Below are 26,457 nucleotides of genomic sequence, written 5' to 3' on the forward strand. Positions count from 1 at the left end.
GCAGGTCAAAGTCTTGGGAGCTCATTCGAGTTTTCCAGCAAGGCCATGACAATAGGTTTGGACTCGGACCTCTCGTAAGCTCTATTCACAGCATAATCTTCACTCTATACTATAGCTTTGAAGTCACATGCTCAAGGGTCACAATGCGAGGCCTATCAATCCACGATGCTACTCCTAGTCCCAAAGACCGTACCTTGAGCAATTTTAGCACCAAGGCTGCCCATCCTGGATTCCAGTACCAGAGCCTTGGGCTCTGTCTTCTCTGTAGCTTGCATGGCTACAATAGATCTCAAAGATTGATGATGAGGAGACCTTTTTAATTGCATAGTGATGAAACACAAACCTTGCTCCCGCATTTGACCTCTTTGATGAGAGCTAGTGACGAGAATGCTGAGAGCAAGTAGTTTGAGGAGTAGGAGCTCATGCCAGTGTGTAGGCTTCATCAGGTGATGCCATCCATCAAGGCACACATGCTTGAAATGGTGGAAGAACTCATCGACAACATAAGAGATTAGCCATGAAAAGATCAATTGGCCAAGGATTCATCAATTTTTTTTTGTAACATGGTTTCAACCTTGACAAAGGTAGTGAAACTTCCATTTAGCCGAGAACGACCCCACCACCATTGCTGCGCAAGTAGCTCTGAGTACATTAGGAAGAGGAAGAGTCTAAGGGGAGCTACCAGTAGGTGCAGAAGCTTCACTAAAGGCAGAAGCATCATTTTGGTTGAGCTTGATAAGCGACAGAGAGTGGGCTGCCTACTTGCAACAAATAAGCAGCAGCATATTACGGACTTTTATGAAGGGCAATGCAGAGTTACACAGAGTGGAATTATGTGTGCTAGCACCTTCTATCTTTTGTCCCTGACTGAGTGTCAAGCGAACAACGCTCAGCAAATTACGGGCTTTTGTGAAGGGAAACACAGAGTGTTACACCCAATGGAATTATTTGTTCTAGCCTTCCATCTTTTGTCCCTGAGTGAGTGTCGAGAGAACACAACAACAAATCACGGGTTTTTCTAGGCAGCGTAGAGTTAACTACACACAAGTTCCACATATGACCAGGCATCACAACGTAAGAGTGCAACAGACATTGTTTTAAAAAAAACCATCATAGACAAAAGATATTATGTATCATCACCTAACTATTCCTCTAACATTTTGTAAACTTCGCGTACACCCTAACTCTTATTATAGGAGGAAGCGGCACAGCGATAGCAATCCTATTTGAATAGAGCCCCAGAATCGAGGGGGGGACCTGGTGTGGTCGATCTTGGCCATGATTGATTGCCCACCCCCCATGATCTGTATTGATCAATCACCAATCAATAAATTCTATTCTCGGGGCCCTTCCGAGCAAAGGCTCACTAGTCAATGTTTTAAGAAAGATTTATTTTAATTTTCTTTACCAGGGCCAGTGTTCGTGAAGTCCATGGATCACCAGTGATTGACACATCGATAATTAAAGAAACATGACAAGCTTCATTTTAATTTTTAAAAAAGGTAGCCTCATCCAACTTAGCTCTTAGCTTAGTGGCCGTCATCAAGCTCCTGGAGCTCTCAACTCTTTGATCACCATCACCAACATCACAAGAGAGCCAAGGTTAGTGGTGTGGCCAATAGCGTTAGAAGGAGAAGGTGAGGGAGGAAAAAAAAAACAAAATGCTAAGATTATAGGTTTTATTTTTCTACCTTTTCACATAGTGATACTACTAATCTTATAATTAGTTATTAATCTTAGAATAGCTTGACAAATAAAAGTAGTTGGATAGTTTATTGATCAAGAAAGTTATTAACAATTTATTAGTGATATAATCTTATGATTAGTAATTAATCTTGGTACAACTTGACAAATCAAAGTAGTTTGGACAGCTTATTAAATCAAGAAATTCATTAATAAGAGAATGAATCATTTACAATAGCCTTAAAGTGTATAAACAGAGATAAGTACTCCATCACTACAGTAAGTGCATAAACAGAGATAAGTACTCCATCACTATAGTAAGTAAGTTCATCGTATAAGACTACCACATAATCTCTTACGTTGCTAAAGAGGCTTAGCTCCATTAAGAAGGATAACTGAACACATCAAGTGGCTCTTTAGGCTCATTTTGCAATTCGAGCTAACTAGCTCTTTAGGTTCATTTTGTGATTCGAGCTAACTGAAATTAAGGTCACTAAAACTGGTGTTCCTTGCAAGCAGGTCAAAGTCTTGGGAGCTCATTCGAGTTTTCCAGCAAGGCCATGACAATAGGTTTGGACTCGGACCTCTCGTAAGCTCTATAATAGAATAATCTTCACTCTCTACTATAGCTTTGAAGTCACATGCTCAAGGGTCCCAATGCGAGGCCTATCAATCAACGATGCTACTCCTAGTCCCAAAGACAATACCTTGAGCAATTTTAGCACCAAGGCTGCCCATCCTGGATCCCAGTACCAGAGCCTTGGGCTCTGTCTTCTCTGTAGCTTTCATGGCTACAACAGATCTCAAAGATTGATGAGGAGACCTTTTTAATTGCATAGTGATGAAACACAAACCTTGCTCCCGCATCTGACCTCTTTCATGAGAGCTAGTGAGGAGAATGCCGAGAGCAAGTAGTTTGAGGAGTAGGAGCTCATGCCAATGTGTAGGCTTCATCAGGTGATGCCATCCATCAAGGCACACATGCTTGAAATGGTGGAAGAACTCATCGACAACATAAGAGATTAGCCATGAAAAGATCAATTGGCCAAGGATTCATCAATTTTTTTTTTTGTAACATGGTTTCAACCTAGACAAAGGCAGTGAAACTTCCTTTTAGCCAAGAGCAACCCCACCACCATTGCTGCGCAAGTAGCTCTGAGTGTATACATAAGGAAGAGGAAGAGTCTAAGGGGAGCTACTAGTAGGTGCAAAAGCTTCACTAAATGCAGAAGCATCATTTTGGTTGCTGCAGCTTGATAAGCGACAAAGAGTGGGCCGCCTACTTGCAACAAATAAGCAGCAGCATATTACGGACTTTTATGAAGGGCAATGCAGAGTTACACAGAGTGGAATTATGTGTGCTAGCACCTTCTATCTTTTGTCCCTGACTGAGTGTCAAGCGAACAATGCTTAGCAAATTACGAGCTTTTGTGAAGGGAAACACAGAGTGTTACACCCAATGGAATTATCTGTTCTAGCCTTCTATCTTTTGTCCCTGACTGAGTGTCGAGAGAACACAACAACAAATCACGGGTTTTTCTAGGCAGCGTAGAGTTAACTACACACAAGTTCCACATATGACCAGGCATCACAACGTAAGAGTGCAACAGACATTGTTAAAAAAAACCATCATAGACAAAAAATATTATGTATCATCACCTAACTATTCCTCTGACATTTTGTAAACTTCGCGTACACCCTAACTCTTATTATAGGAAGAAGTGGCACAGCGATAGCAATCCTATTTGAATAGAGTCCGAGAATCGGGGGGGGGGGGGGGGCTGGTGTGGTCGATCTTGGGCATGATTGATTGCCCACCCCCCATGATCTGTATTGATCAATCACCAATCAAAAAATTCTATTCCCGGGGCCCTTCCGAGCAAAGGCTCACTAGTCAATGTTTTAAGAAAGATTTATTTTAATTTTCTTTACCAGGGCCAGTGTTCGTGAAGTCCATGGATCACAAGTGATTGACACATCGATAATTAAAGAAACATGGCAAGCTTCATTTTAATTTTTGATGAAAAAGGTAGCCTCATCGAGCTTAGCTCTCATCTTAGTGGCGTCATCAAGCTCCTGGAGCTCTCAACTCTTTGATCACCATCACCAACATCACAAGAGAGCCAAGGTCAAGCGTTAGAAGGAGAAGGAGGTGAGGGAGGAAAAAAAACAAAATGCTTAGATTATAGGTTTTATTTTTCTACCTTTTCACATAGTTCCCTTTAGGCCCTAACTTGATGGCCGTTCACATTGTTGCCATCTAACCCTTTGGCCATTCACATTGCTTGGGGATCCTCTACACAATTTTGGCCACTTCATTCACACCGGAGCTATTGACCTACCTCTTATAATGTCACTTACGCTAGGGTCTGCTCACTTGAGGTGTTTGTGAGGGATGATCACTATGGTGTTGTGGCCCGAGCCTCTTCACACATGATTGCATTTTGTGAGTCGTGGGGGTTTTATTCTCACGTGGGATGTTTGTAAAGGCTGATCACTATGGTGTTTGCTTTTAATGCATTGTGGGATTGGTTCACACGGCTTGGGTTCTTGGTGATTACTCACACGCATTGTGCATTGTGTTTTGGGGTGTGTATACTTTGTATACTTTGACCTACCTCTTATAATCTCATTTACTTCAGGGTTTGCTCACATGAGGTGTTTGTGAGGGATGATAACTATGGTGTGATTGCACATGATTGCATTTTGTGAGTTGTGGGGGTTTTATTATCACCTAGGGTGTTTGTTGCAAGGGCTGATCACTATGGTGTTTGCTTTTAATGCATTGTGGGATTGGTTCGCAGGGCTTGGACTTTTCTTGGTGATTATTCACACAAGAGGATTTGGGGCTAGTCTCATCATTCACATTATTCTCCTATAGTTACCATTTGACCCAAATGGTGGTTGGAGAGCCATTCTTTTGGAGTTTGGATGGTTCAGATTTCCTTTTAATCTAGGTGCTTGCATGATTAGCTTCATCATTGCCGGGAGTCTCTTATCCTCTCCATTTGACCCTGGGGAGTCATACGACTCCTTGGTTTTAAATTCGACTCAAAGGAAATATTGTTGCGATGCAAATTTTAGATGTGTTGCAGAAATTGTTCAAAGATTGTTGTGTAGTATTACTGTGCAATCTTGCTGCAATTTATCAAGAAAGAGTGCATATTGAAGATCACAGATCTCTTGAGGATTTTATGCAAATTGCTCTGCAGATTCGCAATTGTAGACAGTTTATTGTGCAGAGCAAAATTTCAAGAATGCTGGTGTAAAATTTTCAAAGTTTATAGAGATTTTGTGTAGAGTCAAATCTCGGTGACAATGAGTAATTCTTGATCAAATCTTAGTTACTTCTCGTCGCGCAAGAATCCGGTTTTTTTAAGAGAAACTATTATAAACTTGAAGAAAATAGTAGACATTGCTGAAAATTTATGCAAGAAAGAAAGGTTATAGAACCTTAGTGATAATAGTGCAAGATTATGCCAATAGTTTATTGATTAAGTGTCATTAAAACTGTTTCTTGATCAAGAAAATGACTAACAACAAAGAATACTACTAATCTTATAATTAGTTATTAATCTTAGAATAGCTTGACAAATCAAAGTAGTTGGATAGCTTATTGATCAAGAAAGTTATTAACAATTTATTAGTGATATAATCTTATGATTAGTAATTAATCTTGGTACAATTGACAAATCAAAGTAGTTTGGACAGCTTATTAAATCAAGAAATTCATTAATAATAGAATGAATCATTTACAAAAGCCTTAAAGTGTAAAAACAGAGATAAGTACTCCATCACTACAGTAAGTTCATCGTATAAGACTACAACATGATCTCTTACGCCACTAAAGAGGCTTAGCTCCGTTAAGAAGGATAAGTGAACACGTCAAGTGGCTCTTTAGGCTCATTTTGCAATTCGAGCTAACTAGCTCTTTAGGTTCATTTTGTGATTCGAGCTAACTGAAATTAAGGTCACTAAAATTGGTGTTCCTTGCAAGCAGGTCAAAGTCTTGGGAGCTCATTCGAGTTTTCCAGCAAGGCCATGACAATAGGTTTGGACTCGGACCTCTCGTAAGCTCTATTCACAGCATAATCTTCACTCTATACTATAGCTTTGAAGTCACATGCTCAAGGGTCACAATGCGAGGCCTATCAATCCACGATGCTACTCCTAGTCCCAAAGACCGTACCTTGAGCAATTTTAGCACCAAGGCTGCCCATCCTGGATTCCAGTACCAGAGCCTTGGGCTCTGTCTTCTCTGTAGCTTGCATGGCTACAATAGATCTCAAAGATTGATGATGAGGAGACCTTTTTAATTGCATAGTGATGAAACACAAACCTTGCTCCCGCATTTGACCTCTTTGATGAGAGCTAGTGACGAGAATGCTGAGAGCAAGTAGTTTGAGGAGTAGGAGCTCATGCCAGTGTGTAGGCTTCATCAGGTGATGCCATCCATCAAGGCACACATGCTTGAAATGGTGGAAGAACTCATCGACAACATAAGAGATTAGCCATGAAAAGATCAATTGGCCAAGGATTCATCAATTTTTTTTTGTAACATGGTTTCAACCTTGACAAAGGTAGTGAAACTTCCATTTAGCCGAGAACGACCCCACCACCATTGCTGCGCAAGTAGCTCTGAGTACATTAGGAAGAGGAAGAGTCTAAGGGGAGCTACCAGTAGGTGCAGAAGCTTCACTAAAGGCAGAAGCATCATTTTGGTTGAGCTTGATAAGCGACAGAGAGTGGGCTGCCTACTTGCAACAAATAAGCAGCAGCATATTACGGACTTTTATGAAGGGCAATGCAGAGTTACACAGAGTGGAATTATGTGTGCTAGCACCTTCTATCTTTTGTCCCTGACTGAGTGTCAAGCGAACAACGCTCAGCAAATTACGGGCTTTTGTGAAGGGAAACACAGAGTGTTACACCCAATGGAATTATTTGTTCTAGCCTTCCATCTTTTGTCCCTGAGTGAGTGTCGAGAGAACACAACAACAAATCACGGGTTTTTCTAGGCAGCGTAGAGTTAACTACACACAAGTTCCACATATGACCAGGCATCACAACGTAAGAGTGCAACAGACATTGTTTTAAAAAAAACCATCATAGACAAAAGATATTATGTATCATCACCTAACTATTCCTCTAACATTTTGTAAACTTCGCGTACACCCTAACTCTTATTATAGGAGGAAGCGGCACAGCGATAGCAATCCTATTTGAATAGAGCCCCAGAATCGAGGGGGGGACCTGGTGTGGTCGATCTTGGCCATGATTGATTGCCCACCCCCCATGATCTGTATTGATCAATCACCAATCAATAAATTCTATTCTCGGGGCCCTTCCGAGCAAAGGCTCACTAGTCAATGTTTTAAGAAAGATTTATTTTAATTTTCTTTACCAGGGCCAGTGTTCGTGAAGTCCATGGATCACCAGTGATTGACACATCGATAATTAAAGAAACATGACAAGCTTCATTTTAATTTTTAAAAAAGGTAGCCTCATCCAACTTAGCTCTTAGCTTAGTGGCCGTCATCAAGCTCCTGGAGCTCTCAACTCTTTGATCACCATCACCAACATCACAAGAGAGCCAAGGTTAGTGGTGTGGCCAATAGCGTTAGAAGGAGAAGGTGAGGGAGGAAAAAAAAAACAAAATGCTAAGATTATAGGTTTTATTTTTCTACCTTTTCACATAGTGATACTACTAATCTTATAATTAGTTATTAATCTTAGAATAGCTTGACAAATAAAAGTAGTTGGATAGTTTATTGATCAAGAAAGTTATTAACAATTTATTAGTGATATAATCTTATGATTAGTAATTAATCTTGGTACAACTTGACAAATCAAAGTAGTTTGGACAGCTTATTAAATCAAGAAATTCATTAATAAGAGAATGAATCATTTACAATAGCCTTAAAGTGTATAAACAGAGATAAGTACTCCATCACTACAGTAAGTGCATAAACAGAGATAAGTACTCCATCACTATAGTAAGTAAGTTCATCGTATAAGACTACCACATAATCTCTTACGTTGCTAAAGAGGCTTAGCTCCATTAAGAAGGATAACTGAACACATCAAGTGGCTCTTTAGGCTCATTTTGCAATTCGAGCTAACTAGCTCTTTAGGTTCATTTTGTGATTCGAGCTAACTGAAATTAAGGTCACTAAAACTGGTGTTCCTTGCAAGCAGGTCAAAGTCTTGGGAGCTCATTCGAGTTTTCCAGCAAGGCCATGACAATAGGTTTGGACTCGGACCTCTCGTAAGCTCTATAATAGAATAATCTTCACTCTCTACTATAGCTTTGAAGTCACATGCTCAAGGGTCCCAATGCGAGGCCTATCAATCAACGATGCTACTCCTAGTCCCAAAGACAATACCTTGAGCAATTTTAGCACCAAGGCTGCCCATCCTGGATCCCAGTACCAGAGCCTTGGGCTCTGTCTTCTCTGTAGCTTTCATGGCTACAACAGATCTCAAAGATTGATGAGGAGACCTTTTTAATTGCATAGTGATGAAACACAAACCTTGCTCCCGCATCTGACCTCTTTCATGAGAGCTAGTGAGGAGAATGCCGAGAGCAAGTAGTTTGAGGAGTAGGAGCTCATGCCAATGTGTAGGCTTCATCAGGTGATGCCATCCATCAAGGCACACATGCTTGAAATGGTGGAAGAACTCATCGACAACATAAGAGATTAGCCATGAAAAGATCAATTGGCCAAGGATTCATCAATTTTTTTTTTTGTAACATGGTTTCAACCTAGACAAAGGCAGTGAAACTTCCTTTTAGCCAAGAGCAACCCCACCACCATTGCTGCGCAAGTAGCTCTGAGTGTATACATAAGGAAGAGGAAGAGTCTAAGGGGAGCTACTAGTAGGTGCAAAAGCTTCACTAAATGCAGAAGCATCATTTTGGTTGCTGCAGCTTGATAAGCGACAAAGAGTGGGCCGCCTACTTGCAACAAATAAGCAGCAGCATATTACGGACTTTTATGAAGGGCAATGCAGAGTTACACAGAGTGGAATTATGTGTGCTAGCACCTTCTATCTTTTGTCCCTGACTGAGTGTCAAGCGAACAATGCTTAGCAAATTACGAGCTTTTGTGAAGGGAAACACAGAGTGTTACACCCAATGGAATTATCTGTTCTAGCCTTCTATCTTTTGTCCCTGACTGAGTGTCGAGAGAACACAACAACAAATCACGGGTTTTTCTAGGCAGCGTAGAGTTAACTACACACAAGTTCCACATATGACCAGGCATCACAACGTAAGAGTGCAACAGACATTGTTAAAAAAAACCATCATAGACAAAAAATATTATGTATCATCACCTAACTATTCCTCTGACATTTTGTAAACTTCGCGTACACCCTAACTCTTATTATAGGAAGAAGTGGCACAGCGATAGCAATCCTATTTGAATAGAGTCCGAGAATCGGGGGGGGGGGGGCTGGTGTGGTCGATCTTGGGCATGATTGATTGCCCACCCCCCATGATCTGTATTGATCAATCACCAATCAAAAAATTCTATTCCCGGGGCCCTTCCGAGCAAAGGCTCACTAGTCAATGTTTTAAGAAAGATTTATTTTAATTTTCTTTACCAGGGCCAGTGTTCGTGAAGTCCATGGATCACAAGTGATTGACACATCGATAATTAAAGAAACATGGCAAGCTTCATTTTAATTTTTGATGAAAAAGGTAGCCTCATCGAGCTTAGCTCTCATCTTAGTGGCGTCATCAAGCTCCTGGAGCTCTCAACTCTTTGATCACCATCACCAACATCACAAGAGAGCCAAGGTCAAGCGTTAGAAGGAGAAGGAGGTGAGGGAGGAAAAAAAACAAAATGCTTAGATTATAGGTTTTATTTTTCTACCTTTTCACATAGTTCCCTTTAGGCCCTAACTTGATGGCCGTTCACATTGTTGCCATCTAACCCTTTGGCCATTCACATTGCTTGGGGATCCTCTACACAATTTTGGCCACTTCATTCACACCGGAGCTATTGACCTACCTCTTATAATGTCACTTACGCTAGGGTCTGCTCACTTGAGGTGTTTGTGAGGGATGATCACTATGGTGTTGTGGCCCGAGCCTCTTCACACATGATTGCATTTTGTGAGTCGTGGGGGTTTTATTCTCACGTGGGATGTTTGTAAAGGCTGATCACTATGGTGTTTGCTTTTAATGCATTGTGGGATTGGTTCACACGGCTTGGGTTCTTGGTGATTACTCACACGCATTGTGCATTGTGTTTTGGGGTGTGTATACTTTGTATACTTTGACCTACCTCTTATAATCTCATTTACTTCAGGGTTTGCTCACATGAGGTGTTTGTGAGGGATGATAACTATGGTGTGATTGCACATGATTGCATTTTGTGAGTTGTGGGGGTTTTATTATCACCTAGGGTGTTTGTTGCAAGGGCTGATCACTATGGTGTTTGCTTTTAATGCATTGTGGGATTGGTTCGCAGGGCTTGGACTTTTCTTGGTGATTATTCACACAAGAGGATTTGGGGCTAGTCTCATCATTCACATTATTCTCCTATAGTTACCATTTGACCCAAATGGTGGTTGGAGAGCCATTCTTTTGGAGTTTGGATGGTTCAGATTTCCTTTTAATCTAGGTGCTTGCATGATTAGCTTCATCATTGCCGGGAGTCTCTTATCCTCTCCATTTGACCCTGGGGAGTCATACGACTCCTTGGTTTTAAATTCGACTCAAAGGAAATATTGTTGCGATGCAAATTTTAGATGTGTTGCAGAAATTGTTCAAAGATTGTTGTGTAGTATTACTGTGCAATCTTGCTGCAATTTATCAAGAAAGAGTGCATATTGAAGATCACAGATCTCTTGAGGATTTTATGCAAATTGCTCTGCAGATTCGCAATTGTAGACAGTTTATTGTGCAGAGCAAAATTTCAAGAATGCTGGTGTAAAATTTTCAAAGTTTATAGAGATTTTGTGTAGAGTCAAATCTCGGTGACAATGAGTAATTCTTGATCAAATCTTAGTTACTTCTCGTCGCGCAAGAATCCGGTTTCTTTAAGAGAAACTATTATAAACTTGAAGAAAATAGTAGACATTGCTGAAAATTTATGCAAGAAAGAAAGGTTATAGAACCTTAGTGATAATAGTGCAAGATTATGCCAATAGTTTATTGATTAAGTGTCATTAAAACTGTTTCTTGATCAAGAAAATGACTAACAACAAAGAATACTACTAATCTTATAATTAGTTATTAATCTTAAAATAGCTTGACAAATCAAAGTAGTTGGATAGCTTATTGATCAAGAAAGTTATTAACAATTTATTAGTGATATAATCTTATGATTAGTAATTAATCTTGGTACAATTGACAAATCAAAGTAGTTTGGACAGCTTATTAAATCAAGAAATTCATTAATAATAGAATGAATCATTTACAAAAGCCTTAAAGTGTAAAAACAGAGATAAGTACTCCATCACTACAGTAAGTTCATCGTATAAGACTACAACATGATCTCTTACGCCACTAAAGAGGCTTAGCTCCGTTAAGAAGGATAAGTGAACACGTCAAGTGGCTCTTTAGGCTCATTTTGCAATTCGAGCTAACTAGCTCTTTAGGTTCATTTTGTGATTCGAGCTAACTGAAATTAAGGTCACTAAAATTGGTGTTCCTTGCAAGCAGGTCAAAGTCTTGGGAGCTCATTCGAGTTTTCCAGCAAGGCCATGACAATAGGTTTGGACTCGGACCTCTCGTAAGCTCTATTCACAGCATAATCTTCACTCTATACTATAGCTTTGAAGTCACATGCTCAAGGGTCACAATGCGAGGCCTATCAATCCACGATGCTACTCCTAGTCCCAAAGACCGTACCTTGAGCAATTTTAGCACCAAGGCTGCCCATCCTGGATTCCAGTACCAGAGCCTTGGGCTCTGTCTTCTCTGTAGCTTGCATGGCTACAATAGATCTCAAAGATTGATGATGAGGATACCTTTTTAATTGCATAGTGATGAAACACAAACCTTGCTCCCGCATTTGACCTCTTTGATGAGAGCTAGTGACGAGAATGCTGAGAGCAAGTAGTTTGAGGAGTAGGAGCTCATGCCAGTGTGTAGGCTTCATCAGGTGATGCCATCCATCAAGGCACACATGCTTGAAATGGTGGAAGAACTCATCGACAACATAAGAGATTAGCCATGAAAAGATCAATTGGCCAAGGATTCATCAATTTTTTTTTGTAACATGGTTTCAACCTTGACAAAGGTAGTGAAACTTCCATTTAGCCGAGAACGACCCCACCACCATTGCTGCGCAAGTAGCTCTGAGTACATTAGGAAGAGGAAGAGTCTAAGGGGAGCTACCAGTAGGTGCAGAAGCTTCACTAAAGGCAGAAGCATCATTTTGGTTGAGCTTGATAAGCGACAGAGAGTGGGCTGCCTACTTGCAACAAATAAGCAGCAGCATATTACGGACTTTTATGAAGGGCAATGCAGAGTTACACAGAGTGGAATTATGTGTGCTAGCACCTTCTATCTTTTGTCCCTGACTGAGTGTCAAGCGAACAACGCTCAGCAAATTACGGGCTTTTGTGAAGGGAAACACAGAGTGTTACACCCAATGGAATTATCTGTTCTAGCCTTCTATCTTTTGTCCCTGAGTGAGTGTCGAGAGAACACAACAACAAATCACGGGTTTTTCTAGGCAGCGTAGAGTTAACTACACACAAGTTCCACATATGACCAGGCATCACAACGTAAGAGTGCAACAGACATTGTTTTAAAAAAAACCATCATAGACAAAAGATATTATGTATCATCACCTAACTATTCCTCTAACATTTTGTAAACTTCGCGTACACCCTAACTCTTATTATAGGAGGAAGCGGCACAGCGATAGCAATCCTATTTGAATAGAGCCCCAGAATCGAGGGGGGGACCTGGTGTGGTCGATCTTGGCCATGATTGATTGCCCACCCCCCATGATCTGTATTGATCAATCACCAATCAATAAATTCTATTCTCGGGGCCCTTCCGAGCAAAGGCTCACTAGTCAATGTTTTAAGAAAGATTTATTTTAATTTTCTTTACCAGGGCCAGTGTTCGTGAAGTCCATGGATCACCAGTGATTGACACATCGATAATTAAAGAAACATGACAAGCTTCATTTTAATTTTTAAAAAAGGTAGCCTCATCCAACTTAGCTCTTAGCTTAGTGGCCGTCATCAAGCTCCTGGAGCTCTCAACTCTTTGATCACCATCACCAACATCACAAGAGAGCCAAGGTTAGTGGTGTGGCCAATAGCGTTAGAAGGAGAAGGTGAGGGAGGAAAAAAAAAACAAAATGCTAAGATTATAGGTTTTATTTTTCTACCTTTTCACATAGTGATACTACTAATCTTATAATTAGTTATTAATCTTAGAATAGCTTGACAAATAAAAGTAGTTGGATAGTTTATTGATCAAGAAAGTTATTAACAATTTATTAGTGATATAATCTTATGATTAGTAATTAATCTTGGTACAACTTGACAAATCAAAGTAGTTTGGACAGCTTATTAAATCAAGAAATTCATTAATAAGAGAATGAATCATTTACAATAGCCTTAAAGTGTATAAACAGAGATAAGTACTCCATCACTACAGTAAGTGCATAAACAGAGATAAGTACTCCATCACTATAGTAAGTAAGTTCATCGTATAAGACTACCACATAATCTCTTACGTTGCTAAAGAGGCTTAGCTCCATTAAGAAGGATAACTGAACACATCAAGTGGCTCTTTAGGCTCATTTTGCAATTCGAGCTAACTAGCTCTTTAGGTTCATTTTGTGATTCGAGCTAACTGAAATTAAGGTCACTAAAACTGGTGTTCCTTGCAAGCAGGTCAAAGTCTTGGGAGCTCATTCGAGTTTTCCAGCAAGGCCATGACAATAGGTTTGGACTCGGACCTCTCGTAAGCTCTATAATAGAATAATCTTCACTCTCTACTATAGCTTTGAAGTCACATGCTCAAGGGTCCCAATGCGAGGCCTATCAATCAACGATGCTACTCCTAGTCCCAAAGACAATACCTTGAGCAATTTTAGCACCAAGGCTGCCCATCCTGGATCCCAGTACCAGAGCCTTGGGCTCTGTCTTCTCTGTAGCTTTCATGGCTACAACAGATCTCAAAGATTGATGAGGAGACCTTTTTAATTGCATAGTGATGAAACACAAACCTTGCTCCCGCATCTGACCTCTTTCATGAGAGCTAGTGAGGAGAATGCCGAGAGCAAGTAGTTTGAGGAGTAGGAGCTCATGCCAATGTGTAGGCTTCATCAGGTGATGCCATCCATCAAGGCACACATGCTTGAAATGGTGGAAGAACTCATCGACAACATAAGAGATTAGCCATGAAAAGATCAATTGGCCAAGGATTCATCAATTTTTTTTTTTGTAACATGGTTTCAACCTAGACAAAGGCAGTGAAACTTCCTTTTAGCCAAGAGCAACCCCACCACCATTGCTGCGCAAGTAGCTCTGAGTGTATACATAAGGAAGAGGAAGAGTCTAAGGGGAGCTACTAGTAGGTGCAAAAGCTTCACTAAATGCAGAAGCATCATTTTGGTTGCTGCAGCTTGATAAGCGACAAAGAGTGGGCCGCCTACTTGCAACAAATAAGCAGCAGCATATTACGGACTTTTATGAAGGGCAATGCAGAGTTACACAGAGTGGAATTATGTGTGCTAGCACCTTCTATCTTTTGTCCCTGACTGAGTGTCAAGCGAACAATGCTTAGCAAATTACGAGCTTTTGTGAAGGGAAACACAGAGTGTTACACCCAATGGAATTATCTGTTCTAGCCTTCTATCTTTTGTCCCTGACTGAGTGTCGAGAGAACACAACAACAAATCACGGGTTTTTCTAGGCAGCGTAGAGTTAACTACACACAAGTTCCACATATGACCAGGCATCACAACGTAAGAGTGCAACAGACATTGTTAAAAAAAACCATCATAGACAAAAAATATTATGTATCATCACCTAACTATTCCTCTGACATTTTGTAAACTTCGCGTACACCCTAACTCTTATTATAGGAAGAAGTGGCACAGCGATAGCAATCCTATTTGAATAGAGTCCGAGAATCGGGGGGGGGGGGGCTGGTGTGGTCGATCTTGGGCATGATTGATTGCCCACCCCCCATGATCTGTATTGATCAATCACCAATCAAAAAATTCTATTCCCGGGGCCCTTCCGAGCAAAGGCTCACTAGTCAATGTTTTAAGAAAGATTTATTTTAATTTTCTTTACCAGGGCCAGTGTTCGTGAAGTCCATGGATCACAAGTGATTGACACATCGATAATTAAAGAAACATGGCAAGCTTCATTTTAATTTTTGATGAAAAAGGTAGCCTCATCGAGCTTAGCTCTCATCTTAGTGGCGTCATCAAGCTCCTGGAGCTCTCAACTCTTTGATCACCATCACCAACATCACAAGAGAGCCAAGGTCAAGCGTTAGAAGGAGAAGGAGGTGAGGGAGGAAAAAAAACAAAATGCTTAGATTATAGGTTTTATTTTTCTACCTTTTCACATAGTTCCCTTTAGGCCCTAACTTGATGGCCGTTCACATTGTTGCCATCTAACCCTTTGGCCATTCACATTGCTTGGGGATCCTCTACACAATTTTGGCCACTTCATTCACACCGGAGCTATTGACCTACCTCTTATAATGTCACTTACGCTAGGGTCTGCTCACTTGAGGTGTTTGTGAGGGATGATCACTATGGTGTTGTGGCCCGAGCCTCTTCACACATGATTGCATTTTGTGAGTCGTGGGGGTTTTATTCTCACGTGGGATGTTTGTAAAGGCTGATCACTATGGTGTTTGCTTTTAATGCATTGTGGGATTGGTTCACACGGCTTGGGTTCTTGGTGATTACTCACACGCATTGTGCATTGTGTTTTGGGGTGTGTATACTTTGTATACTTTGACCTACCTCTTATAATCTCATTTACTTCAGGGTTTGCTCACATGAGGTGTTTGTGAGGGATGATAACTATGGTGTGATTGCACATGATTGCATTTTGTGAGTTGTGGGGGTTTTATTATCACCTAGGGTGTTTGTTGCAAGGGCTGATCACTATGGTGTTTGCTTTTAATGCATTGTGGGATTGGTTCGCAGGGCTTGGACTTTTCTTGGTGATTATTCACACAAGAGGATTTGGGGCTAGTCTCATCATTCACATTATTCTCCTATAGTTACCATTTGACCCAAATGGTGGTTGGAGAGCCATTCTTTTGGAGTTTGGATGGTTCAGATTTCCTTTTAATCTAGGTGCTTGCATGATTAGCTTCATCATTGCCGGGAGTCTCTTATCCTCTCCATTTGACCCTGGGGAGTCATACGACTCCTTGGTTTTAAATTCGACTCAAAGGAAATATTGTTGCGATGCAAATTTTAGATGTGTTGCAGAAATTGTTCAAAGATTGTTGTGTAGTATTACTGTGCAATCTTGCTGCAATTTATCAAGAAAGAGTGCATATTGAAGATCACAGATCTCTTGAGGATTTTATGCAAATTGCTCTGCAGATTCGCAATTGTAGACAGTTTATTGTGCAGAGCAAAATTTCAAGAATGCTGGTGTAAAATTTTCAAAGTTTATAGAGATTTTGTGTAGAGTCAAATCTCGGTGACAATGAGTAATTCTTGATCAAATCTTAGTTACTTCTCGTCGCGCAAGAATCCGGTTTCTTTAAGAGAAACTATTATAAACTTGAAGAAAATAGTAGACATTGCTGAAAATTTATGCAAGAAAGAAAGGTTATAGAACCTTAGTGATAATAGTGCAAGATTATGCCAATAGTTTATTGATTAAGTGTCATTAAAACTGTTTCTTGATCAAGAAAATGACTAACAACAAAGAATACTACTAATCTTATAATTAGTTATTAATCTTAGAATAGCTTGACAAATCAAAGTAGTTGGATAGCTTATTGATCAAGAAAGTTATTGACAATTTATTAGTGATATAATCTTATGATTAGTAATTAATCTTGGTACAATTGACAAATCAAAGTAGTTTGGACAGCTTATTAAATCAAGAAATTCATTAATAATAGAATGAATCATTTACAAAAGCCTTAAAGTGTAAAAACAGAGATAAGTACTCCATCACTACAGTAAGTTCATCGTATAAGACTACAACATGATCTCTTACGCCACTAAAGAGGCTTAGCTCCGTTAAGAAGGATAAGTGAACACGTCAAGTGGCTCTTTAGGCTCATTTTGCAATTCGAGCTAACTAGCTCTTTAGGTTCATTTTGTGATTCGAGCTAACTGAAATTAAGGTCACTAAAATTGGTGTTCCTTGCAAGCAGGTCAAAGTCTTGGGAGCTCATTCGAGTTTTCCAGCAAGGCCATGACAATAGGTTTGGACTCGGACCTCTCGTAAGCTCTATTCACAGCATAATCTTCACTCTATACTATAGCTTTGAAGTCACATGCTCAAGGGTCACAATGCGAGGCCTATCAATCCACGATGCTACTCCTAGTCCCAAAGACCGTACCTTGAGCAATTTTAGCACCAAGGCTGCCCATCCTGGATTCCAGTACCAGAGCCTTGGGCTCTGTCTTCTCTGTAGCTTGCATGGCTACAATAGATCTCAAAGATTGATGATGAGGATACCTTTTTAATTGCATAGTGATGAAACACAAACCTTGCTCCCGCATTTGACCTCTTTGATGAGAGCTAGTGACGAGAATGCTGAGAGCAAGTAGTTTGAGGAGTAGGAGCTCATGCCAGTGTGTAGGCTTCATCAGGTGATGCCATCCATCAAGGCACACATGCTTGAAATGGTGGAAGAACTCATCGACAACATAAGAGATTAGCCATGAAAAGATCAATTGGCCAAGGATTCATCAATTTTTTTTTGTAACATGGTTTCAACCTTGACAAAGGTAGTGAAACTTCCATTTAGCCGAGAACGACCCCACCACCATTGCTGCGCAAGTAGCTCTGAGTACATTAGGAAGAGGAAGAGTCTAAGGGGAGCTACCAGTAGGTGCAGAAGCTTCACTAAAGGCAGAAGCATCATTTTGGTTGAGCTTGATAAGCGACAGAGAGTGGGCTGCCTACTTGCAACAAATAAGCAGCAGCATATTACGGACTTTTATGAAGGGCAATGCAGAGTTACACAGAGTGGAATTATGTGTGCTAGCACCTTCTATCTTTTGTCCCTGACTGAGTGTCAAGCGAACAACGCTCAGCAAATTACGGGCTTTTGTGAAGGGAAACACAGAGTGTTACACCCAATGGAATTATCTGTTCTAGCCTTCTATCTTTTGTCCCTGAGTGAGTGTCGAGAGAACACAACAACAAATCACGGGTTTTTCTAGGCAGCGTAGAGTTAACTACACACAAGTTCCACATATGACCAGGCATCACAACGTAAGAGTGCAACAGACATTGTTTTAAAAAAAACCATCATAGACAAAAGATATTATGTATCATCACCTAACTATTCCTCTAACATTTTGTAAACTTCGCGTACACCCTAACTCTTATTATAGGAGGAAGCGGCACAGCGATAGCAATCCTATTTGAATAGAGCCCCAGAATCGAGGGGGGGACCTGGTGTGGTCGATCTTGGCCATGATTGATTGCCCACCCCCCATGATCTGTATTGATCAATCACCAATCAATAAATTCTATTCTCGGGGCCCTTCCGAGCAAAGGCTCACTAGTCAATGTTTTAAGAAAGATTTATTTTAATTTTCTTTACCAGGGCCAGTGTTCGTGAAGTCCATGGATCACCAGTGATTGACACATCGATAATTAAAGAAACATGACAAGCTTCATTTTAATTTTTAAAAAAGGTAGCCTCATCCAACTTAGCTCTTAGCTTAGTGGCCGTCATCAAGCTCCTGGAGCTCTCAACTCTTTGATCACCATCACCAACATCACAAGAGAGCCAAGGTTAGTGGTGTGGCCAATAGCGTTAGAAGGAGAAGGTGAGGGAGGAAAAAAAAAACAAAATGCTAAGATTATAGGTTTTATTTTTCTACCTTTTCACATAGTGATACTACTAATCTTATAATTAGTTATTAATCTTAGAATAGCTTGACAAATAAAAGTAGTTGGATAGTTTATTGATCAAGAAAGTTATTAACAATTTATTAGTGATATAATCTTATGATTAGTAATTAATCTTGGTACAACTTGACAAATCAAAGTAGTTTGGACAGCTTATTAAATCAAGAAATTCATTAATAAGAGAATGAATCATTTACAATAGCCTTAAAGTGTATAAACAGAGATAAGTACTCCATCACTACAGTAAGTGCATAAACAGAGATAAGTACTCCATCACTATAGTAAGTAAGTTCATCGTATAAGACTACCACATAATCTCTTACGTTGCTAAAGAGGCTTAGCTCCATTAAGAAGGATAACTGAACACATCAAGTGGCTCTTTAGGCTCATTTTGCAATTCGAGCTAACTAGCTCTTTAGGTTCATTTTGTGATTCGAGCTAACTGAAATTAAGGTCACTAAAACTGGTGTTCCTTGCAAGCAGGTCAAAGTCTTGGGAGCTCATTCGAGTTTTCCAGCAAGGCCATGACAATAGGTTTGGACTCGGACCTCTCGTAAGCTCTATAATAGAATAATCTTCACTCTCTACTATAGCTTTGAAGTCACATGCTCAAGGGTCCCAATGCGAGGCCTATCAATCAACGATGCTACTCCTAGTCCCAAAGACAATACCTTGAGCAATTTTAGCACCAAGGCTGCCCATCCTGGATCCCAGTACCAGAGCCTTGGGCTCTGTCTTCTCTGTAGCTTTCATGGCTACAACAGATCTCAAAGATTGATGAGGAGACCTTTTTAATTGCATAGTGATGAAACACAAACCTTGCTCCCGCATCTGACCTCTTTCATGAGAGCTAGTGAGGAGAATGCCGAGAGCAAGTAGTTTGAGGAGTAGGAGCTCATGCCAATGTGTAGGCTTCATCAGGTGATGCCATCCATCAAGGCACACATGCTTGAAATGGTGGAAGAACTCATCGACAACATAAGAGATTAGCCATGAAAAGATCAATTGGCCAAGGATTCATCAATTTTTTTTTTTGTAACATGGTTTCAACCTAGACAAAGGCAGTGAAACTTCCTTTTAGCCAAGAGCAACCCCACCACCATTGCTGCGCAAGTAGCTCTGAGTGTATACATAAGGAAGAGGAAGAGTCTAAGGGGAGCTACTAGTAGGTGCAAAAGCTTCACTAAATGCAGAAGCATCATTTTGGTTGCTGCAGCTTGATAAGCGACAAAGAGTGGGCCGCCTACTTGCAACAAATAAGCAGCAGCATATTACGGACTTTTATGAAGGGCAATGCAGAGTTACACAGAGTGGAATTATGTGTGCTAGCACCTTCTATCTTTTGTCCCTGACTGAGTGTCAAGCGAACAATGCTTAGCAAATTACGAGCTTTTGTGAAGGGAAACACAGAGTGTTACACCCAATGGAATTATCTGTTCTAGCCTTCTATCTTTTGTCCCTGACTGAGTGTCGAGAGAACACAACAACAAATCACGGGTTTTTCTAGGCAGCGTAGAGTTAACTACACACAAGTTCCACATATGACCAGGCATCACAACGTAAGAGTGCAACAGACATTGTTAAAAAAAACCATCATAGACAAAAAATATTATGTATCATCACCTAACTATTCCTCTGACATTTTGTAAACTTCGCGTACACCCTAACTCTTATTATAGGAAGAAGTGGCACAGCGATAGCAATCCTATTTGAATAGAGTCCGAGAATCGGGGGGGGGGGGGGGCTGGTGTGGTCGATCTTGGGCATGATTGATTGCCCACCCCCCATGATCTGTATTGATCAATCACCAATCAAAAAATTCTATTCCCGGGGCCCTTCCGAGCAAAGGCTCACTAGTCAATGTTTTAAGAAAGATTTATTTTAATTTTCTTTACCAGGGCCAGTGTTCGTGAAGTCCATGGATCACAAGTGATTGACACATCGATAATTAAAGAAACATGGCAAGCTTCATTTTAATTTTTGATGAAAAAGGTAGCCTCATCGAGCTTAGCTCTCATCTTAGTGGCGTCATCAAGCTCCTGGAGCTCTCAACTCTTTGATCACCATCACCAACATCACAAGAGAGCCAAGGTCAAGCGTTAGAAGGAGAAGGAGGTGAGGGAGGAAAAAAAACAAAATGCTTAGATTATAGGTTTTATTTTTCTACCTTTTCACATAGTTCCCTTTAGGCCCTAACTTGATGGCCGTTCACATTGTTGCCATCTAACCCTTTGGCCATTCACATTGCTTGGGGATCCTCTACACAATTTTGGCCACTTCATTCACACCGGAGCTATTGACCTACCTCTTATAATGTCACTTACGCTAGGGTCTGCTCACTTGAGGTGTTTGTGAGGGATGATCACTATGGTGTTGTGGCCCGAGCCTCTTCACACATGATTGCATTTTGTGAGTCGTGGGGGTTTTATTCTCACGTGGGATGTTTGTAAAGGCTGATCACTATGGTGTTTGCTTTTAATGCATTGTGGGATTGGTTCACACGGCTTGGGTTCTTGGTGATTACTCACACGCATTGTGCATTGTGTTTTGGGGTGTGTATACTTTGTATACTTTGACCTACCTCTTATAATCTCATTTACTTCAGGGTTTGCTCACATGAGGTGTTTGTGAGGGATGATAACTATGGTGTGATTGCACATGATTGCATTTTGTGAGTTGTGGGGGTTTTATTATCACCTAGGGTGTTTGTTGCAAGGGCTGATCACTATGGTGTTTGCTTTTAATGCATTGTGGGATTGGTTCGCAGGGCTTGGACTTTTCTTGGTGATTATTCACACAAGAGGATTTGGGGCTAGTCTCATCATTCACATTATTCTCCTATAGTTACCATTTGACCCAAATGGTGGTTGGAGAGCCATTCTTTTGGAGTTTGGATGGTTCAGATTTCCTTTTAATCTAGGTGCTTGCATGATTAGCTTCATCATTGCCGGGAGTCTCTTATCCTCTCCATTTGACCCTGGGGAGTCATACGACTCCTTGGTTTTAAATTCGACTCAAAGGAAATATTGTTGCGATGCAAATTTTAGATGTGTTGCAGAAATTGTTCAAAGATTGTTGTGTAGTATTACTGTGCAATCTTGCTGCAATTTATCAAGAAAGAGTGCATATTGAAGATCACAGATCTCTTGAGGATTTTATGCAAATTGCTCTGCAGATTCGCAATTGTAGACAGTTTATTGTGCAGAGCAAAATTTCAAGAATGCTGGTGTAAAATTTTCAAAGTTTATAGAGATTTTGTGTAGAGTCAAATCTCGGTGACAATGAGTAATTCTTGATCAAATCTTAGTTACTTCTCGTCGCGCAAGAATCCGGTTTCTTTAAGAGAAACTATTATAAACTTGAAGAAAATAGTAGACATTGCTGAAAATTTATGCAAGAAAGAAAGGTTATAGAACCTTAGTGATAATAGTGCAAGATTATGCCAATAGTTTATTGATTAAGTGTCATTAAAACTGTTTCTTGATCAAGAAAATGACTAACAACAAAGAATACTACTAATCTTATAATTAGTTATTAATCTTAGAATAGCTTGACAAATCAAAGTAGTTGGATAGCTTATTGATCAAGAAAGTTATTAACAATTTATTAGTGATATAATCTTATGATTAGTAATTAATCTTGGTACAATTGACAAATCAAAGTAGTTTGGACAGCTTATTAAATCAAGAAATTCATTAATAATAGAATGAATCATTTACAAAAGCCTTAAAGTGTAAAAACAGAGATAAGTACTCCATCACTACAGTAAGTTCATCGTATAAGACTACAACATGATCTCTTACGCCACTAAAGAGGCTTAGCTCCGTTAAGAAGGATAAGTGAACACGTCAAGTGGCTCTTTAGGCTCATTTTGCAATTCGAGCTAACTAGCTCTTTAGGTTCATTTTGTGATTCGAGCTAACTGAAATTAAGGTCACTAAAATTGGTGTTCCTTGCAAGCAGGTCAAAGTCTTGGGAGCTCATTCGAGTTTTCCAGCAAGGCCATGACAATAGGTTTGGACTCGGACCTCTCGTAAGCTCTATTCACAGCATAATCTTCACTCTATACTATAGCTTTGAAGTCACATGCTCAAGGGTCACAATGCGAGGCCTATCAATCCACGATGCTACTCCTAGTCCCAAAGACCGTACCTTGAGCAATTTTAGCACCAAGGCTGCCCATCCTGGATTCCAGTACCAGAGCCTTGGGCTCTGTCTTCTCTGTAGCTTGCATGGCTACAATAGATCTCAAAGATTGATGATGAGGAGACCTTTTTAATTGCATAGTGATGAAACACAAACCTTGCTCCCGCATTTGACCTCTTTGATGAGAGCTAGTGACGAGAATGCTGAGAGCAAGTAGTTTGAGGAGTAGGAGCTCATGCCAGTGTGTAGGCTTCATCAGGTGATGCCATCCATCAAGGCACACATGCTTGAAATGGTGGAAGAACTCATCGACAACATAAGAGATTAGCCATGAAAAGATCAATTGGCCAAGGATTCATCAATTTTTTTTTGTAACATGGTTTCAACCTTGACAAAGGTAGTGAAACTTCCATTTAGCCGAGAACGACCCCACCACCATTGCTGCGCAAGTAGCTCTGAGTACATTAGGAAGAGGAAGAGTCTAAGGGGAGCTACCAGTAGGTGCAGAAGCTTCACTAAAGGCAGAAGCATCATTTTGGTTGAGCTTGATAAGCGACAGAGAGTGGGCTGCCTACTTGCAACAAATAAGCAGCAGCATATTACGGACTTTTATGAAGGGCAATGCAGAGTTACACAGAGTGGAATTATGTGTGCTAGCACCTTCTATCTTTTGTCCCTGACTGAGTGTCAAGCGAACAACGCTCAGCAAATTACGGGCTTTTGTGAAGGGAAACACAGAGTGTTACACCCAATGGAATTATTTGTTCTAGCCTTCCATCTTTTGTCCCTGAGTGAGTGTCGAGAGAACACAACAACAAATCACGGGTTTTTCTAGGCAGCGTAGAGTTAACTACACACAAGTTCCACATATGACCAGGCATCACAACGTAAGAGTGCAACAGACATTGTTTTAAAAAAAACCATCATAGACAAAAGATATTATGTATCATCACCTAACTATTCCTCTAACATTTTGTAAACTTCGCGTACACCCTAACTCTTATTATAGGAGGAAGCGGCACAGCGATAGCAATCCTATTTGAATAGAGCCCCAGAATCGAGGGGGGGACCTGGTGTGGTCGATCTTGGCCATGATTGATTGCCCACCCCCCATGATCTGTATTGATCAATCACCAATCAATAAATTCTATTCTCGGGGCCCTTCCGAGCAAAGGCTCACTAGTCAATGTTTTAAGAAAGATTTATTTTAATTTTCTTTACCAGGGCCAGTGTTCGTGAAGTCCATGGATCACCAGTGATTGACACATCGATAATTAAAGAAACATGACAAGCTTCATTTTAATTTTTAAAAAAGGTAGCCTCATCCAACTTAGCTCTTAGCTTAGTGGCCGTCATCAAGCTCCTGGAGCTCTCAACTCTTTGATCACCATCACCAACATCACAAGAGAGCCAAGGTTAGTGGTGTGGCCAATAGCGTTAGAAGGAGAAGGTGAGGGAGGAAAAAAAAAACAAAATGCTAAGATTATAGGTTTTATTTTTCTACCTTTTCACATAGTGATACTACTAATCTTATAATTAGTTATTAATCTTAGAATAGCTTGACAAATAAAAGTAGTTGGATAGTTTATTGATCAAGAAAGTTATTAACAATTTATTAGTGATATAATCTTATGATTAGTAATTAATCTTGGTACAACTTGACAAATCAAAGTAGTTTGGACAGCTTATTAAATCAAGAAATTCATTAATAAGAGAATGAATCATTTACAATAGCCTTAAAGTGTATAAACAGAGATAAGTACTCCATCACTACAGTAAGTGCATAAACAGAGATAAGTACTCCATCACTATAGTAAGTAAGTTCATCGTATAAGACTACCACATAATCTCTTACGTTGCTAAAGAGGCTTAGCTCCATTAAGAAGGATAACTGAACACATCAAGTGGCTCTTTAGGCTCATTTTGCAATTCGAGCTAACTAGCTCTTTAGGTTCATTTTGTGATTCGAGCTAACTGAAATTAAGGTCACTAAAACTGGTGTTCCTTGCAAGCAGGTCAAAGTCTTGGGAGCTCATTCGAGTTTTCCAGCAAGGCCATGACAATAGGTTTGGACTCGGACCTCTCGTAAGCTCTATAATAGAATAATCTTCACTCTCTACTATAGCTTTGAAGTCACATGCTCAAGGGTCCCAATGCGAGGCCTATCAATCAACGATGCTACTCCTAGTCCCAAAGACAATACCTTGAGCAATTTTAGCACCAAGGCTGCCCATCCTGGATCCCAGTACCAGAGCCTTGGGCTCTGTCTTCTCTGTAGCTTTCATGGCTACAACAGATCTCAAAGATTGATGAGGAGACCTTTTTAATTGCATAGTGATGAAACACAAACCTTGCTCCCGCATCTGACCTCTTTCATGAGAGCTAGTGAGGAGAATGCCGAGAGCAAGTAGTTTGAGGAGTAGGAGCTCATGCCAATGTGTAGGCTTCATCAGGTGATGCCATCCATCAAGGCACACATGCTTGAAATGGTGGAAGAACTCATCGACAACATAAGAGATTAGCCATGAAAAGATCAATTGGCCAAGGATTCATCAAATTTTTTTTTTGTAACATGGTTTCAACCTAGACAAAGGCAGTGAAACTTCCTTTTAGCCAAGAGCAACCCCACCACCATTGCTGCGCAAGTAGCTCTGAGTGTATACATAAGGAAGAGGAAGAGTCTAAGGGGAGCTACTAGTAGGTGCAAAAGCTTCACTAAATGCAGAAGCATCATTTTGGTTGCTGCAGCTTGATAAGCGACAAAGAGTGGGCCGCCTACTTGCAACAAATAAGCAGCAGCATATTACGGACTTTTATGAAGGGCAATGCAGAGTTACACAGAGTGGAATTATGTGTGCTAGCACCTTCTATCTTTTGTCCCTGACTGAGTGTCAAGCGAACAATGCTTAGCAAATTACGAGCTTTTGTGAAGGGAAACACAGAGTGTTACACCCAATGGAATTATCTGTTCTAGCCTTCTATCTTTTGTCCCTGACTGAGTGTCGAGAGAACACAACAACAAATCACGGGTTTTTCTAGGCAGCGTAGAGTTAACTACACACAAGTTCCACATATGACCAGGCATCACAACGTAAGAGTGCAACAGACATTGTTAAAAAAAACCATCATAGACAAAAAATATTATGTATCATCACCTAACTATTCCTCTGACATTTTGTAAACTTCGCGTACACCCTAACTCTTATTATAGGAAGAAGTGGCACAGCGATAGCAATCCTATTTGAATAGAGTCCGAGAATCGGGGGGGGGGGGGGCTGGTGTGGTCGATCTTGGGCATGATTGATTGCCCACCCCCCATGATCTGTATTGATCAATCACCAATCAAAAAATTCTATTCCCGGGGCCCTTCCGAGCAAAGGCTCACTAGTCAATGTTTTAAGAAAGATTTATTTTAATTTTCTTTACCAGGGCCAGTGTTCGTGAAGTCCATGGATCACAAGTGATTGACACATCGATAATTAAAGAAACATGGCAAGCTTCATTTTAATTTTTGATGAAAAAGGTAGCCTCATCGAGCTTAGCTCTCATCTTAGTGGCGTC

The sequence above is a fragment of the Cibotium barometz genome, chromosome 59, assembly GCF_041138505.1.
Source record: "Cibotium barometz isolate CiBa-2024 chromosome 59, ASM4113850v1, whole genome shotgun sequence".
Lineage (NCBI taxonomy): Eukaryota > Viridiplantae > Streptophyta > Polypodiopsida > Cyatheales > Cibotiaceae > Cibotium > Cibotium barometz.